Below are 16420 nucleotides of genomic sequence, written 5' to 3'. Positions count from 1 at the left end.
AGCCTGAGCAAGAGCGAGACCCCGTCTCTACTATAAATAGAAAGAAATTAATTGGCCAACTGATATATATATAAAAAAATTAGCCGGGCATGGTGGCACATGCCTGTAGTCCCAGCTACTCGGGAGGCTGAGGCAGAAGGATCACTGGAGCCCAGGAGTTTGAGGTTGCTGTGAGCTAGGCTGATGCCACGGCACTCACTCTAGCCTGGACAACAAAGCGAGACTCTGTCTCAAAAAAAAAAAAAAAAAACAGAAGGGATGCTTGGGGACTAATTGGGCAACCCTCCCTTGGCTAAAGCATGCCAAGCGGAAGGGGACAGGAGAGAGCAGAAGGGGCAATCATGATTGGGATAGTTCGAGGGCTTCTTCTAAAAGGCCTTCTGCTCCCAAAGTGCTCCTATTCTCAACACCATGGATTTTTTCTTGAGGCTGTCATTGGTTTCCTTATAAATGCCAGTACTCCCCGTAGGTATGCCACATCCAGAACAAGAACATTTTGATAGGGCAAAGAGGTAGAGGAGACTGTAGCTCATGAATGCTACTCAGCATAGGCAAACCCAGGTCTGGGGTCCCCTGGAAGCCAGAAGACAGCGCGAACCTGCAGGAGAGCAGGGCAGAGCTGGAGCTAATACTCCAAAAGGAGCAGAGGCAGGTGCAGTAGCCTGGACACTGATGAAGCTCAGTCAGAATCCCAGCACTGCACACTGGAGCTCCATTCACATCTGAAGCTCATGACCTTGGAGTTGTACAGTGCACAACCTAGGCAGCCATATGCAGCGGCCTATGCCCTTTAGAGGCCAAAATAAATCACCCCAAGGAAGAGAAACAGGGTGCACCTGAGCCTCAGCCTCTCGTTCTATGTGGAGTAAAGCCTCCACGGGAAAATACTGAATCTCAAGAATTGCCAAGCTACACAAAAACAGGCACGTCTCTTGAAAAGCCTAATTTATGAGGTTAACTGCCAAAATTGCACGGAGCTTTCAGACTGAACAAGGACAAAAATATTCAGCCTTCAACTGCTGGCTTTGCTCACCTAAAGCTTTCAGAGAGAATCAAATAAGAGCCAAAGACCATCAGGAAAAAAAAAAATGTTTTTCCCCTGAATCCTAGAAAGGGCCACAGCAGGAAAGGACCCTAGTCAGAGGTAACTGACCCATCCTAATATGTAGCTGAGATAGCCTCCTTCCTTCTATAGCTTCTCCATCTTCTCCAGGAGGCCACTGAGCTCCTTTCTAGGACCTGGGTGTCCTGCTGCACTCCACCGATCAGCTAGTCACTGTCCACCAAAGACCACTGTTCAAAAACAATGCAGCAAAATTGTCATTAGCAGTTTATAGAAAGACAGCTATATCAACGGGTGAATTTTTTCCCCCAGTTGTGCTATAAACTAGCACTAATTAGCCAGCTCACCTTGGGCAAGGCACTCCTCTCTGGGCCTCAGACTATCCATCTGAAGAATCAGGGATCAAACTTGGTGACACCTAAGGGTCCTTCCAGCTGCATTCTGAGTAAGATTCTCTAGAGTTCTTTCCGCATCTCACCTGCAATAAACTCTGCAAGCTTATCATTGCTCTTACTTGACAAAGGCAAGAGGCTCTGCAAAGGCAAACGCAGGAAGAAAATCAGACACCTGATTCTCACACAGTCTCTCCTCTAGAATTTCCTTATAAAAATCACCTTCAATGTCTTTCACTAAACATCAGGCACAAACTGCAGGTAAAAAGTTGAACAAATCTACTGTCCATCAATCTGTGAGGTTCTTTTGAGCTGCAGCAATTTGCTTTTCCCCTTTTCTGTGTACAGCGAGACCTTTCTCTGCACCTCTCCAAAAGGCAGAGGCCTCTTCTCGCCTCACCTCTCCCACCCTCCCCCCTGGGCATTTCAGCAACCCCTCTGCCTTTTTAGTTCAAACAGGAGTTAACAAGGTTCCACGTGGGCTTCTTCACAGTCCATCAACCTGGGGCCAGGGCCGACTGCAGCTTGCCGCATGGAAAATGGACAAAGCCACAGCAGAAAGACATTGTGCTTTCAGGTTCTGAGATGTGATGAACAATAAGGAGCTGTTTTGGGTGTCTCAGGTCTTACCTTTTAAACTTTCTATTCATTCCGGGATGAATTAGGGATGCTCCAGGGAGATGTCTGCTCTTCCTGGGCTTTTGCTTTCTTGGAAGCTGCTAAGGATGCTCTTGAAATTCCTACCCCATCCCTGATTTTTTTGGGACAGCATCACCCCAAACCATGGAACAAGCTCTCTCATAAAGAACAATAGTAAGATGGCAATACTATATCTTAACACACATTGATCAACTCCTATGTGTCAGGCATGTGCCCGGTACATCCTCAAGCTATCCTCACAAAAACCTTATGAGGCCGGGCATGGTAGCTCACACCTGTAACCCTGGCACTCTGGGAGGCCGAGGCTGGAGGATCGTTCAAGATCAGGCGTTTGAAACAAAAACCTTATGAGGTTGGTATTGTCCTTAACTCCACTTTATAGATGATAACACTGGCTGGAAGTCAGAGAGGTTAATTTGCCCAATGTCACACAGCTAGTAAGCAGAGCTGGGATTTGTCTTAGTCCATTTGTGCTGCTATCACAAAATACTCAAGACTGGGAAATTTATAAAGAAAAGAAATTTATTTCTCACAGTTCTGGAGGCTGGGAAGCCCAAGATCAAGACTCCAGCAGGTTAGGTTGTCTGGTGAGAGCTGCTCTCCACTGCCCACCTGGTACCTTGTTACTAGGTCCTCCAGCGGGAGGAACACGGCATCCTAAGGGCAAATGAGCCAAACACTGCAGGAAGCCTCTTTGTTTTTGTTCTTTTAAACTTTTTTATTTCAAAATATTAATTAAGGGGGTACAAGTGCTTTTGTTACATGGATATCTTGTTTAATGCTTAAGTCAGGCCTTTTGCTGTGTCCATCACCAGAATAGTATTCATTGTACCTGATAGGTATTTTTTTTAATTTCAGGATATTACAGGGGTACACACTTTTTGGTTACATAATTTGCTTTTGTACAGTCTAGTCAAAGTTAAAAGTGTGCCCTTCACCCAGATAGTGTGCATTGTCCCCATTAGGTGTGAATTTACCCATCCTCTCCTCCTCCTCCCACCCACTTGATTTCATTGAGTTTTACTTCCATATGTGCACATAAATGTTGATCAGTTAGTTCCAATTTAGTATTGAGTATATGTGGTGTTTGTTTTTCCATTCTTAATGATACTATTCTTAGAAGAATGGTCTTCAGTTCCATCCAGGTTGTTACAAAAGATACTAGACCACCATTTCTTGTGGCTGAGTAGTACTCCATGGTATACATATACCACATTTTATTAACCCACTCATGAATGGATGGGCACTTGTGTTGTTTCCACATCTTTGCAATTGTGAATTTTGCTGCAATAAACATTTGAGTGCAAGTGTCTTTTTTATAAAATATCTCTTTTTCTTTGGGTAAATATTTAGTCAGGGAAATGCAAATCAAAACCACAATGAGATATCACCTAACTCCAGTGAGAATGGCTCTTATCAAAAAGTCTCGAAACAACAGATGCTGACATGGATGCAGACAGAAAGGAACACTTATCCACTGTTAGTGGGACTGCAAAATAGTACAACCTCTATGGAAAGTGGTATGGAGATCCTCAAAGAACTAAAAGTAGACCTACTATTTGATCCAGCAATCCCACTACTAGTTATTTACCCAAATGAAGCCTCTTTTTTAAGGTCCTTAATCCTATTCATGAAAAAAGAGCCTTCATGGCCCAATTACCTCTGAAAGGCCCCACCTCTTAAAACCATCACATTGGTCATTAAGTTTCAACACCTGAATTTTGAAGGGAAAACATTCAAACCATGGCAGAATTAGAACCCAAGCAGTCCTAGAACACAGCCTGCACTCTTTACCCCTCTGCTACACTGTGTAAACCAGACCCTTCCCATGCCCCAGCTTCTACAGACTTCCTCTCCCCATAACTGGAGCCTCCCAACTTTTACCTGCAGGCTGCAAAGAATCGAAATGCAATCCCGATCTCAGGAAGATAGTGGTACAGGGATATGCACAGCTTTGTACATATACTCAGGGCCAAGATACCTTTTCCTGTGGCTCCAGCCTTGACTATATGTTCGAAATGCCTAGCTAAGCTCCTCACTTATTCCCTGGGTCTGAATCCCATTTGTAGATTATCTATTACTTACACAGTCCTTTACTCATTCATTGTGCAAATGTTTTTGATTATCTAATACACACTAATCATGAAAAAGAGAAAATACAGTCAAGAAACAAATATGTAATTACACCCACTTTACAAATGGGAAAATAGAAATTGCCTGCCATCTCACATCTGATAAACAGCAGCGGTAGCATTTAATTCCAGGTCTTCCTATTTCTGAGATTTGGGCCTTGCCTTGTTCTTGCTAATACTCTCCTATCCTTGATTCTTATGTTCTTTTCAAATGACAACCAGTTCTCCAACCCCCTGACACCAAGTGGGTGTCCAGTTCAATTTTGACAATTTTAGCTCAAACCCCACAGGTTAAGGACTCAGTCCCACAAAAGGCCTACTGTAAATGGAGTCCCCAGGATACCTACACTCTGCCCAGTCAATTACAAATCCCATGTATCCTGGGGACTCCATGACCTGTCCTCAGGTTCAATAATTTGTTAAAATGACTCACAGAGTGCAAGAAAACTCTATATTTATGATCACAGTTTTATTACAAAAGCTAAAACGCAGGAAGAGCCAAATGGAAGAGACCCACAGGGCATGGCAGGGTTGGGAGGGGGAAGCATGGAGCTCCCATGCCCTCTCTGAGCGCACCACCCCCAGAGTGACATCAATGTGTTTATAAACCCAGAAGATCCCCTCACCTTGTTGTTCAAAAGTTTTTGCCAAGGCTTCATCATATAGGCATGACTGATTGAATCATTGGCAACTGGTGATTAAACTGAACCTCCAGCCCCCTTGCCTCCCCAGAATTTGAAGAGTAAGGCTGAAAGTTCCAACCCCCTAATCACAGAGTGTGGTCCACCCTCCCTTGAAACTATCTGAGGGGCTACCTTGAGTCACCTCATTAGCATAAATTCAGATATCACAGAAAAGGGCTCCTTATAAATAACAAAAGATGCTCTTATCACTCAGGGAATTCCAATTTCTGAAGCTCTGTGCCAGCAACTGGGGTCAAAGATCAAATATATCTATCTATATGATATCATATATAACATACTGTACATAATATATATGTTTTTTATTATTTCACCACAACCTTCCAGGAGCCATAGCCGGGGACTGAAACCCTGTCACCTGCCCTCAGACTTCCCTGAACAGAATTACCTGCCTGGATTTCTGTGAATGCTTCCTGGCTCCCCATCACTGTATCTGAACACCTGTCAGGGCAATCCGTCTGCTTACCTGGAAACTCTCCCTCCCCCTATGTTCGGCCTACTGGACTAGTCTTGCCCTAGAACCCACAGCCAGCTGTTCCCCATCCCTCCCCACCACCCCAAGCCTTTCTCATTCCAGGGAACCGATCTTCTTCCAGGACTCTGTGCCTATAGGAGTTAACTGTGTCATGTTTTGCCAGCTACCAATGTGACCCAGACATGCCCAAGGGGCATTTGACTTTTCCAGTTATGGACTTGGCAGGCCACAGGCTTTGTTTGGTATTGAAGAGGTTAGAGAAAGAATTGGGTCAGTATGAATCACGGCAAGAAAAAAAAAATCTATAAGAGTATTAGATTTGGAGAATATTACCATCCAGTATTATTAGAACACCTATCTGGCCATGTTAGCGAGGGCTGTATCAGCGTTTCCATTATAAATCCTATTTTCAAGGGTTTATGACTTGCTGTAAAAATTCAATCGAGGCTGAAAAGCCACATACTGAGTTTGCAGTGCAGGAAGCAGTTTGATTCAAAGAAAAGATAAAAAGTTGAGAAGAAACAAACAGAAAACAGAAAAAAAGAAACAGGTTGTTTAAAAAGAAGAAAGCTAGAGAGCTGTCCTGCTTTTGTGCCCTCGTGTGAATTAAAGCTGCTTTTGTTTTTACATTTGGATTTTCTCAGGTTATTAACACCCATGTGGAAAGAGGCCTACGGGGATACTGAAGCCAAATGCATTTAGCGCCATGATGTGTTTTCCAATTGGGAAAGCCCCGCTCACAGCAGGTGTAAAGGCTTGTTCCACGGGGTGTCCTGTGGGGAGCAATGCCGCCCCCTCACAGACTGGGTTCATGAAAACTCTCCAGGGACACACATCGAATCTTTGCTGGTTCAGTAAAAAGCAGGTATGTAGGTTGCATTTATGTGTCAACTTAACTGAGCTAAGAGATGCCCAGGTAGCTGTTAAAATGTTATTTCTAGGTGTGTCTGTGAGGGTGTTTCTGGAAGAGATTAGCATTTAAATCAGTAGCCTGAGTAAAGAAGATCCACCCTCACCAGGATGGGTGGGTGCCATCCAATCTATTGAGCAGCCAGATAGAACAAAAAGACAGAGGAAAGGTAACTGAAATCTCCCTTCTGGGGCTGGGACATCCATCTTCTCCTGCCCTTAGACATCAGAGGTCCAGGTTCACTGCCTGTACCCTCCAGCCCTCCCTTGTTCTCTTTGGCCTTGGACTGAGAGTTACACCATCCATCAGCTCCCCTGCTTCTCAGGCTTTTGGACCCAAAACTAATTACTCCACCAGTTTCCCTGGTTCTCCAGCTTGCAGATGGCATATCTTGGGACATCTCAGCCTCCATAGTGGCATGAGCCAATTTCTATAACAAAGCCCCTCTTAAATGTCTGTATACACCCTATTGGTTCTGTTCTCTGGAAAACCCTAACTAATACAGCAGAGCACAGGAGATGCTCAGCAAGCTTATACTTTCTGATGTGGAAAAGGTAAATTATGTTCCAATTAGTCATTTCCTAAAAATAAAGCAATCATTTATGTCTCTCTCTGTCACTCTAGAGAGCATATTTTGAGGCAGGCACCCAAGATTTCCTTACATCTGTGATTATTTATCCACTCATAATTTCATACAAAATGGCCCAAGAGATACTTGCTGCTTTTGCCAGCATTACCCCTAACCCGAACTTCCCAAGGACAGGAATCTTGTGTTAGTTCAGAAACACCAAGTGCATGTTTGGAATACACAATTCACCAGAATCTACCCTGAATATTTTGATAATAGTTCTTTACCCCCAATTTTCAATAAATAAATCTTCAAGCGGTTCAAGGGAGTAAGAGGAAGACACCGAAAATGTCTTTGGGTCCAGACTTTCTCCATGGGAGGGAGCTCAGGGATGGCAATCTAATTGGAAGAAGAAAATGGAATTTGTCTTGAAGCTGTGGTTACACAGTAAGCCAACATACTGCTATACGTAGCTCGTTTGATTACTTGGGGGAGATTTAAGGGGGTGCTGATTGAAATAACGTGTGGAACGTTAACGCCTGTCCAATCCTTGTTGCCGTTACAAAAGTGAGATTCTGTATTCAGGAGGACACTCCATCCAAAACTCAGAGTTTGATCTCAAGTAGAAGGGCTGAGTAAAAGGAAAGTGGAATGGAATTTGTTTTTAACTTCTGTGCCAGTTAAAAACTTCTATGACAGTTGCTTTTTATATGTTATTGTTTGTGAACCTTTAAAAAAAAACCATGATTTAGATATGAATATCCATGCCCACTGAAACAATGCAGAAATTAAGGCTAACTCACCCAAGTCAAGCCACAAATAAAATGGCAGAGGCAAGATTGAATCCACACCCTCTGCGTTGATGGCCCTTGATCTTTCCACATCAGTTCCCAGCAATAATTGGATAAATTGGATAAATTACAGAGTAGAAATGAAATGGAAATGGTCTGAGAGTTTCAAGTTTGATGTCAACTGGGATAGGAATGGGGACAGGCCTGGTAATCACCTTCACAAAGGAAGGCAGACTTTAATTATGCTAATTCCTCAAATGTAGAAGAATAAGGTTAAGTTCAGAATATAAAAAGCTTCTGGGATTGTTTAAAAAATATTTAAAAAGCATCTAACGATCTTTCTAATTACATATAAGCAGTCTTCCCATGAACTCTGAAAGATAAGAACGTCCCATTGTTAAAGGTGATATTGGTAATTAAGCTAATGTCTCCTGGCTCCTCACCCACCCTGCTGTACTCTACAGGGTGTCCCAAAAGTCACTACACATAGGGAAAATGGGAAATTATAGCCAAATGTACCTTTATTTACAAAATATTCATTATAAAATTTTACAAAGTTTTTCCTTTGTATGGAGACTTTTGGGATGGGGCAGAGACCTGCAAACCCCACCTCTACTTAGCCAGCCGGTGCCCCATTAGACCCTGCCAACAGGAAGTGGTAGCAAGGAGTGGGAGGGGGCCTTTGCCTCCTTCCTGTCTGCTTTCAGTTCCTGCAGCAGGAGTCGGTTCTAGTTTCAAATGCTTCCCACATTCCCAGAACCAGCCTTATTGATCCCTCTTGAGACACTAGCACCAACCAGCCAACTAGGGCCTCTTCTCCAAGATTCTAGATTCTAAGAACCCCAACCTCTTGCTTTTGTTCCCCCAGCTTTAGAGGTAGTTAGTACCTTTCTCCTAAAGCTGCTATACCTGTGTTACTAGCGTCCCTTTTGTCTTAACTATTTAAATACCTGCTTAACAAATTCCTTCTATTCAATTCTCTCTTAAAATAACTGGTGTGGTTTATTTTCCTGAATGGGCCCTGGCTGATACAAAGTCCTCTGAAGGAAGCCTCTTTAACCTCTTTCTAAAGTTGAATTCTCCTTGCTGTCTGAAAGTTCTTTTTTATGAAAATGTCTCTAGCATTTAATATGTGACTTTAAACATGGTAACTTTTCTAAGGCTTAATTTTTTCATCTTTAATAGTGAGGTATTAACATCTACCCAATAAGCTTATTGTAAGGACTGAATTAAATAATCTATGTAGAACCATCAAGCACAATAGCTGGTATATACAGATGCTTGTGGTGAACATATTTGTGTCTGCTCAGCATCTCTATATTTGAGGAATCTCCTCCCCAATTCCAAGGTAATCCCAGTCCATGCCTATTTTTTTAGAAGAAGCTAATCCTTCAACCCCAGATGGACACATGGCTTAAACATGTTCAATTAAAGTAATTCATCACCCTGGCCACAGAGATTTGTCCACGAATAGACTTGTGTTCCAAGTCAGGCCAATCAATCATCATGATTATTCTTGGGATTATGGGGAAAGTATGCTATTTTTTTCCTCTGATTCCTAAACTGTAAAATCTTACACACTCAAGATTCCAAAAGTCATCTTTCCCACCACTAGGATGACCCACTAGCCCATTTTGCCTAGGACTTTACTGGTTTTAAATCTAGAAGTCTTGCATTCTAGGAAACCCCTCATTCCCAGGCAAACTGATGATTGGTTACCCATCATGATGAAAGACTTCAAGAGAATATAGCCCCTACAGAAGAAAGCAGGTATTTTTCCAAAGAAGATATATAAATGGCCAGAAAACATGTGGAAATTAACTCAGCATCATTAGTTATTAGGGAAATGGAAATCAGAACCACAGTGAAGTACAACTTTACATCTACTAGAAAGGCTATAAACAAAGAAGGGGAGGGAGAATAACAAGTATTGGTGAGGATGTGGAGAAATTTGGACCTTTGTATATTGCTGGTGGGAATGTAAAATAGTTTAGCCACTGTGGAAAACAATTTGGCAGTTTCTCAACAAGCTAAATATAGAATTGCCATATGATCCTATAATTCCATTCCTAGGTATATATCCAAAAGAATTAAAAATAGGTGTTCAAATAAGTACATGCACATGTTCATAACAGCACTAATCACAATAGCTAGAAAATGGAAACAGCACAGCCTAAATGTCCATCAATAGATGAACAGATAATATTATTGAACCATAAAAAAGAATGAAGTACAGATACATGCTACAATGCAGATGAACTTCCAAAACACTATGCTGAGCAAAAAAAAAAAAAAGCCAGACACAAAATGTCACCTATTGTATTATTCCATTTACATAAAAATCCATTTATATGAAATATCCAAAATAGATAAATCCATAGAGTCAGAATGGAGATGGTTTCCAGGAGCTAGGGAAAGGGCAAAATAGGGAGAAACTGCTTAAATGGGTAAGGGGTTTCACTTTGCAGTGATGAAATGTTTTGGAACTGGATAAGAGGTAGTTGTTGCATAACATTGTTAATGTACTAAATGCCACTTGATTGTTCACTTAAAAATAGTTAATTTTATGTGCTATGAATTTCATCTCAATAAATTACAGAAAGAAGGAAGGGAGGAAGGAAGAAAGAGAAAGAAAGGTGGGACAACCAGGAGACAGAGAGAGAAGAAACTGGGGCTTGATGACATGACTGAGCACCTGAATCAACCCTTTTCTGAAGTTAATAAATAACCCGTGATCTTCTCAGTTAAAAAAAAAAAAAATTTGAAAAGACAATAAATCCTTTTTTCACTTGAGTAAGTTCGAGTTGAGTTTCTTTCCTTTTCAATCAAAAATTCTGGATCATAATGCTCTTAATTAATGGTAATTACCTTAAAGCTCAGAAACCACTAAAATGATAGTTTCAACAGAGTAGAAGTAGAGTATTGAGTATCACCTTCCTAACTAGAAAAACCATTCAAGTAGCAGAAAACTCTCAAGTACTCTTCAACTGTCTCTTCTTCAAGCTCAATAGTCCCAGTTGTTTCAACCTTTTGAAGCATTGCTTGAAAAGTCCTCTTTGACTGCTATCTAAACCAGAATAGCACGTAATATTTTAGAAAATTCCTTGACATAAGTCAAAGATATGGGGTATAGAACTTCCCATTTATATCAACAAAAGAAATGACCGATGTGTCTCACCAAAGACATTTCTCCATCTCATTAATACGAAATAGTCTAAAAATAAATCCTCTTGCACCTCAGATGTTCTCACGCCTCCCTCATAATCACCTTGATGTTTCCTATGTATTATTAGCGAAGGGCTAATCACATTTTAATGTTGTAGGCTGGGGGTTTAATTGTTAGTATGTAATTGAATGGCTCTAAGTGGAGGGAACTAATTGCCTCCATGAAAATTTGATGTGATTCAGTCCAGGTATCAGTGTGGATCTGAGAATACCCCTACAGCCCACGAGTTCATTGTTTGCTAATTTCCTATAAGAGATTGGATTTTATTAACTTTTCTTGCCCTCCGTGGCTAGCTTAGTCACACAGAGATTAGCATGGGACTTGGGTTAACATAAATTCCACTATGTGTGGAGTCCTCAGATGTGCTGCAATTGGAGGAAACCTGATAAAATGCTGAAGCAAGCACCATGTGTACTTGCCATCAAATTGGTACCAACTGAGCAACACTAAGGTGCTCACACGGAAGTAATATTCATTGGGTTTCAGTCAGGTGGGAGGAGAGTACGGAGGTGGGTAAAATCACAACTAATGGATGGAGTGCACACTGTATGGGGGAAGGGCAAGCTTGTAGCCCTGGCTTGGGTGAGGCGAAGGCATCATATGTAACCAGAATGTTTGTATCCTTATAATATTCTGAAATTAAAAAAAATAAATAAAGAATCCACTTCCATACCCAACAGCAATAAACTGCCATTTTGAAATGTAGCTTAAAATAACTTAAAAAAAAAAGAAAGAAACATGGTAGAAATCATTATGCCCATTTTACAGTTGTATAAATCTGAGCAGCAACTCAAGGTACGACAGCCCAAAATAAAAGCAAGATCTCTCATGAGCCAGACAGTGCTCTATTCATGCATTTATTCAGTCAGTCAAACCATACCTACCAGGGCTACTTTGGTAGGGAATGCTACGGAATGTGATTCTAGAACCTCCTTATTAGAGACATAAACCCTGAAAGATCATATCAGAGCTTCATAGTTAACAGATGTCAGCTGCTGGAATAATAAAACAAATATTATATACCAAAACCTGTAGTGATCAAAATTAATAATAAATCATATCAAGATTCATATTATGTCTTCCTATACAGTAAGTAGAATCATATATTTATAAGATACTTTTCTCAGGCCAAAGTTCAACAACCTCCCAAGCTACAGGATCTGACATAAGGCCAGTTTACTTCACAATCAACACCCTATGGCAATACCAGAAGGATAGAGAGGAAGCAGCAGTGGATTTTGTGTTTTTTTATTTCATGACCTGGTGGAGTTAAATGCAGAACAGTATTAAGATAATACCAGCTGGGGTGTCAATCAATAATGGGTGTTAAGACATCATTGGAAATGTAATAACATAGAATGGATTTACAAGAACTCTTCTCAGGATGCTTGTCTATGTAGGTGGAAAAAAAATGTTTTGAAAACACTTAGGGTTGGAATGAGACTCTCGCCTGCCCCAAGAACCTGTTCAAGTAACATGAGATGGTATATTCATGAGCTGCCTTTAAGAGAGATGATTGGGCTAATACAGAGATTTCTTTCTTCTAAGTTGGGTACATAATTTGGGGGCTGATATGAATTACTTAGAGTAGTAAGGAGAAGCTGAGTGCTTCGATCTCCATCCTTTCCCCATGAGATAGGTCTTAGTCTCTCATGAACACAGATTTAAAGAATATCAGATTGACAGGACATCAAATTATTAGCATAATATAGGACGCTAATAACATGGGATACTCCCATGTTATAGCCCAGCCCTTTCCACACACACTTCTCTTGGGTCTGAGAAAAGCAGAGTATACAAGGAAGGAATCGCACAAAATTGGATCCCAGGCAGCCAAGGAGACTCCTCTTCTCATTCACAGTTAGCCACGTGACTGTTCAAACAATGAAAGGAGAATCAGGGATGCAAAGCACAGTGTGAACTCGGTGAAAGCTTGGACGTTCTTATGGTTAATCCTGTTCTGTTTCACTTGGGTTTATGATAAACACTTTGTATAGTTAGAATCTCATTCAGTGACATTAAAAGTTATTAATTAAGACACAAATAATTTACTAAGCTTTAATAATTAAACATCAAGCTGCTAACAAATAAAATGAATGTGAAAAGTCTATTATCCATGGGGAGCCTCAGCATCTCCTCTGTGCTCACCACCGAGTTGGGCACTGGGGAATCCAAAACTGAGAACACAGCCCCTCCCTTGCCCCTCCCTGCCCCTCTCCTCCCTCTCCCTGCCCCTCCCTGCAATGTGCTTTCAGGGCACTGGCCCTCAGCCTGGGGAACTACTGGGAGGAAATGATTATCATCATGGTAACCAATTAGGCACCTACTCAGCATTGCCTTTCCTGCTGGATTATATTGGCAAACCCAGCAGTTTAACAAAACACTACACTTACTTGAACTCAGAAGACCCAAGTTCAAGTTCAACTATTATGCTTTCTAGCTGTGTCACTTTAGTTAAGTCAAAACCTTTGAGACTCACATAAATTGTAGCCAAAGGCAGAATCCCAAGATCCCTGATTATTCTGAGTGTTAAAACCAATAAGCAAAGTTATTTTCTAGGCTTTTGATTACTTAAGGTTGGATGACATTGATTTCATTGGTTCATCCATTCGATACATGTTCATGGAATGCCTACTATGTGCCATAAACTGTTCTAACACTGGTGCCACAGCAGTGAATAGACACTCAGCCTGAAATCAACAAACTACAACCCAAGGGCAAATTGTTTTCATATAGGCCATGAGCTAAGAATGGATTTTTCACTTTTAAATGTTTGAAAAAAAATTGAGAGAATAATATGTTGTGATGCAATTATAAAAGTATATAATATTTGAATTTGAGTGTCCATAAATAAAGTTTGATTGGGGGGAAAAAATAAAGAACTAAATGTGAATAGGTTTCAGCAATGGCCCCGGATCTTAGTTTTAATTCCTCCCCAAGTCTGTCTTTTCCCTACATGTAGAGATTTTTTGGAATGTACCAGAAGTTCCCCAGGCCAAATGATTCAGTTGTTCAACAAGCATTTATCATGCATCACTCTGCACTGGATACTGCAGCAGGTGCTGGAGACAAGGATGAATAAGATGAAGCACTTGCCCGTGGGGAGCTCAAAGCCAGGAGCAGCCTCAGACAACTCAGCCATAAGTGTCATAATGGAGATAGCCACGGAGATCCAGAGAGAGAGGAGATAAAAATTGCATAATCTGATTCCATTCAAGGATGATGACAATAAACCACCACTGTGCTAAATCCTCTATGTTCATTATTTTCTTTCATCCTCTCGGCAACCCTGTGAAGCATTAATAACCCCATTTTATGAGTAATGATATGGAGAAATGTTTATCATTTTGTTCGTAGCAGATGGTCAGAGAATTCTTCTGTAAGGAGGGAGCCGGCTTTGTTGAAAAGCTGTTAGATAAGCCCACTCATCCAAACCAAGAAGAATCAGCCTCCATGGCAAGGCTATTGGGCTGGGCACTTGATATCCTTCACAGGAGCAGAGAGAGCTACTTTACATAATAAAGGGAGGAAACAGTGGCTGTCAAGAAAATCAGGAAGAATACTGCAAAAGCAGCAGAGCTCTGCACAGGGGAAGTGTCAGCAGAAGAACAGAATCTCTGGCTAAGGCGTAGGAGAAGGGGGGAAGACAGAAGAAAAGCCAAGACTAATAGAGATTTTCCGAGAGGAATACTGTGTGCGTCGAGAGGGACCTCTCTCTGTGACCTCACAGATATTCAGTAAATCTACTTGAATTTCTTGTAGAAGCCAGTGAAGAAGATGAACTTAGGCTTAAGGTTGGCAAACAGCTGGCACAGAATCTGCATAACTGACGAGGGGAAGGGCTGGCCTCTGTTTTAGAATAAAAATGGGGAAACTGGGACAAAAAGAGATTGAGCTAAAAGCCTAGGCTCTGCTCCCTTTCGAGGTACAAAAGTGCTGAGAGGCCAGAGAATTGTCTCTGCTTCTTAGGGACTGGTGAGATGAGGACATGGTCTCTGGTCAGGGGCTGAAATGGTCACCCTTGCCAAAGGGTATGTGGGAATCCAAAAGTCCCAACTTTTCAGAAGTGAAAAATTTGAGAGTCAGAGCACTAAGATCATAGGTAGACATCATAGGAGCAAAGGGTTTTTAGAAAGGAAGCATTTCTGTGGCCTTGAAAAAAGAATGAAGGTTCGTGATCCCCCCAGAGCAAGTCTCAGTGAAGCAGAAATGCTGAAGCAAATCACCATAGAAAAGTGAAAAAGCTAAGAAGAGGGAAAAGAATGGAAAATGAAAGTTCCCGTGGGCCAAGAACCTGAGATGCGATGACAGCTGAAATTCGGGGTAGGAAATGAGATGTTATTTGGTGGTGGAAAAATAATTGTAAGAACTTGTTCTACATAACTATTTTGAATATCTTTTGTAAAATCTGTAGAGACAAGTTTTATGCCTGGGAAGGGATGGAATTTGTGGCTAAAAGAAAAGAGAATTGTTAAGGGGATTGAGAAGTTGAACAGGGAGCCCAATTCTAATTCCATGGATTCTACTTCCTTAGAAGTAGAGACTTTTATGTGGCTTTTATGCTGAGAAATGGGATTAGAGGAATTTGCAGTTATCACTAAAAGAAGCTCTCCTGTCTCTGTTACCTTGGAGCATGGAGGAAAGAAATGGGACAAATGTGTCGTGGAGTCCTTCCCCCATATTTCGTCTGGACACGTCCCATGTCCCCTCTCCTGTGGCTAACTTTGTCCTGGGTGCTCCAAACACTGTTGTTTTCATTCCACAGTAATTAGCAGGGCTGCATCAGGGTGAATTTTTTTTCCCATTTAAATGTAGACGCCTTGACGGGTTTTTATAGCATAAATCCTGCAGTCTCTTTGAATATGACCTTTCCACTTCAGAAGGATTTTATTAATTTGCAACTCAGCGATGGTCTCCAGGCCCTACATTGCAATTAAGAGCATCAACTGTGTAATTTTAGAGCTGCTCTTTGGTGTTCCTGAAACTTCAATATTGAAATGTTAGATAATTTAACTTGAAGAAAACAAAGACTCCTGCAGCCACAATGTCAACAAATATTAAGTAATGGCCCTAGATTACTGGAGAACTAAACCCAAAGTGCAACTTTTTTTTTTTTTAAAGCAGTAACTGACAGTCACGAAAGAGTTGAATTCCTTTATACTATAAAACGAAGAGAGTCTACTAGTGAATCTGAAAGGAGGGGGAAAAAGAGCAGGAATGATATGTAATGCGTTATGTAGATTCATTTCAGAATATGAATAGCAGAAATTGTTACTATGACACATACTCCAAACCAAGGCTTTTGCCATTGAATGAAGTAATTATCATTCATTAATCTTTGCAAGGATTATGAAAATGTGTTTATGATCAGGCTCCCAAGAATTTGCAGCCATGATTATAAGGATAGATTTATCATTCCAAATAAGCAGATAATCTTCCTGTTTAATGAGCCTCTCTTCTTAGAGATCAAAATGCATTGTGGGAATCTCAAGTAAATGATGC

Source organism: Microcebus murinus, chromosome 4 (genome assembly GCF_040939455.1).
Source record: "Microcebus murinus isolate Inina chromosome 4, M.murinus_Inina_mat1.0, whole genome shotgun sequence".
In the NCBI taxonomy this organism is placed as follows: domain Eukaryota; kingdom Metazoa; phylum Chordata; class Mammalia; order Primates; family Cheirogaleidae; genus Microcebus; species Microcebus murinus.
The sequence above is the reverse complement of the archived record's forward strand: the minus strand, read 5'-3'. Positions refer to the sequence as shown.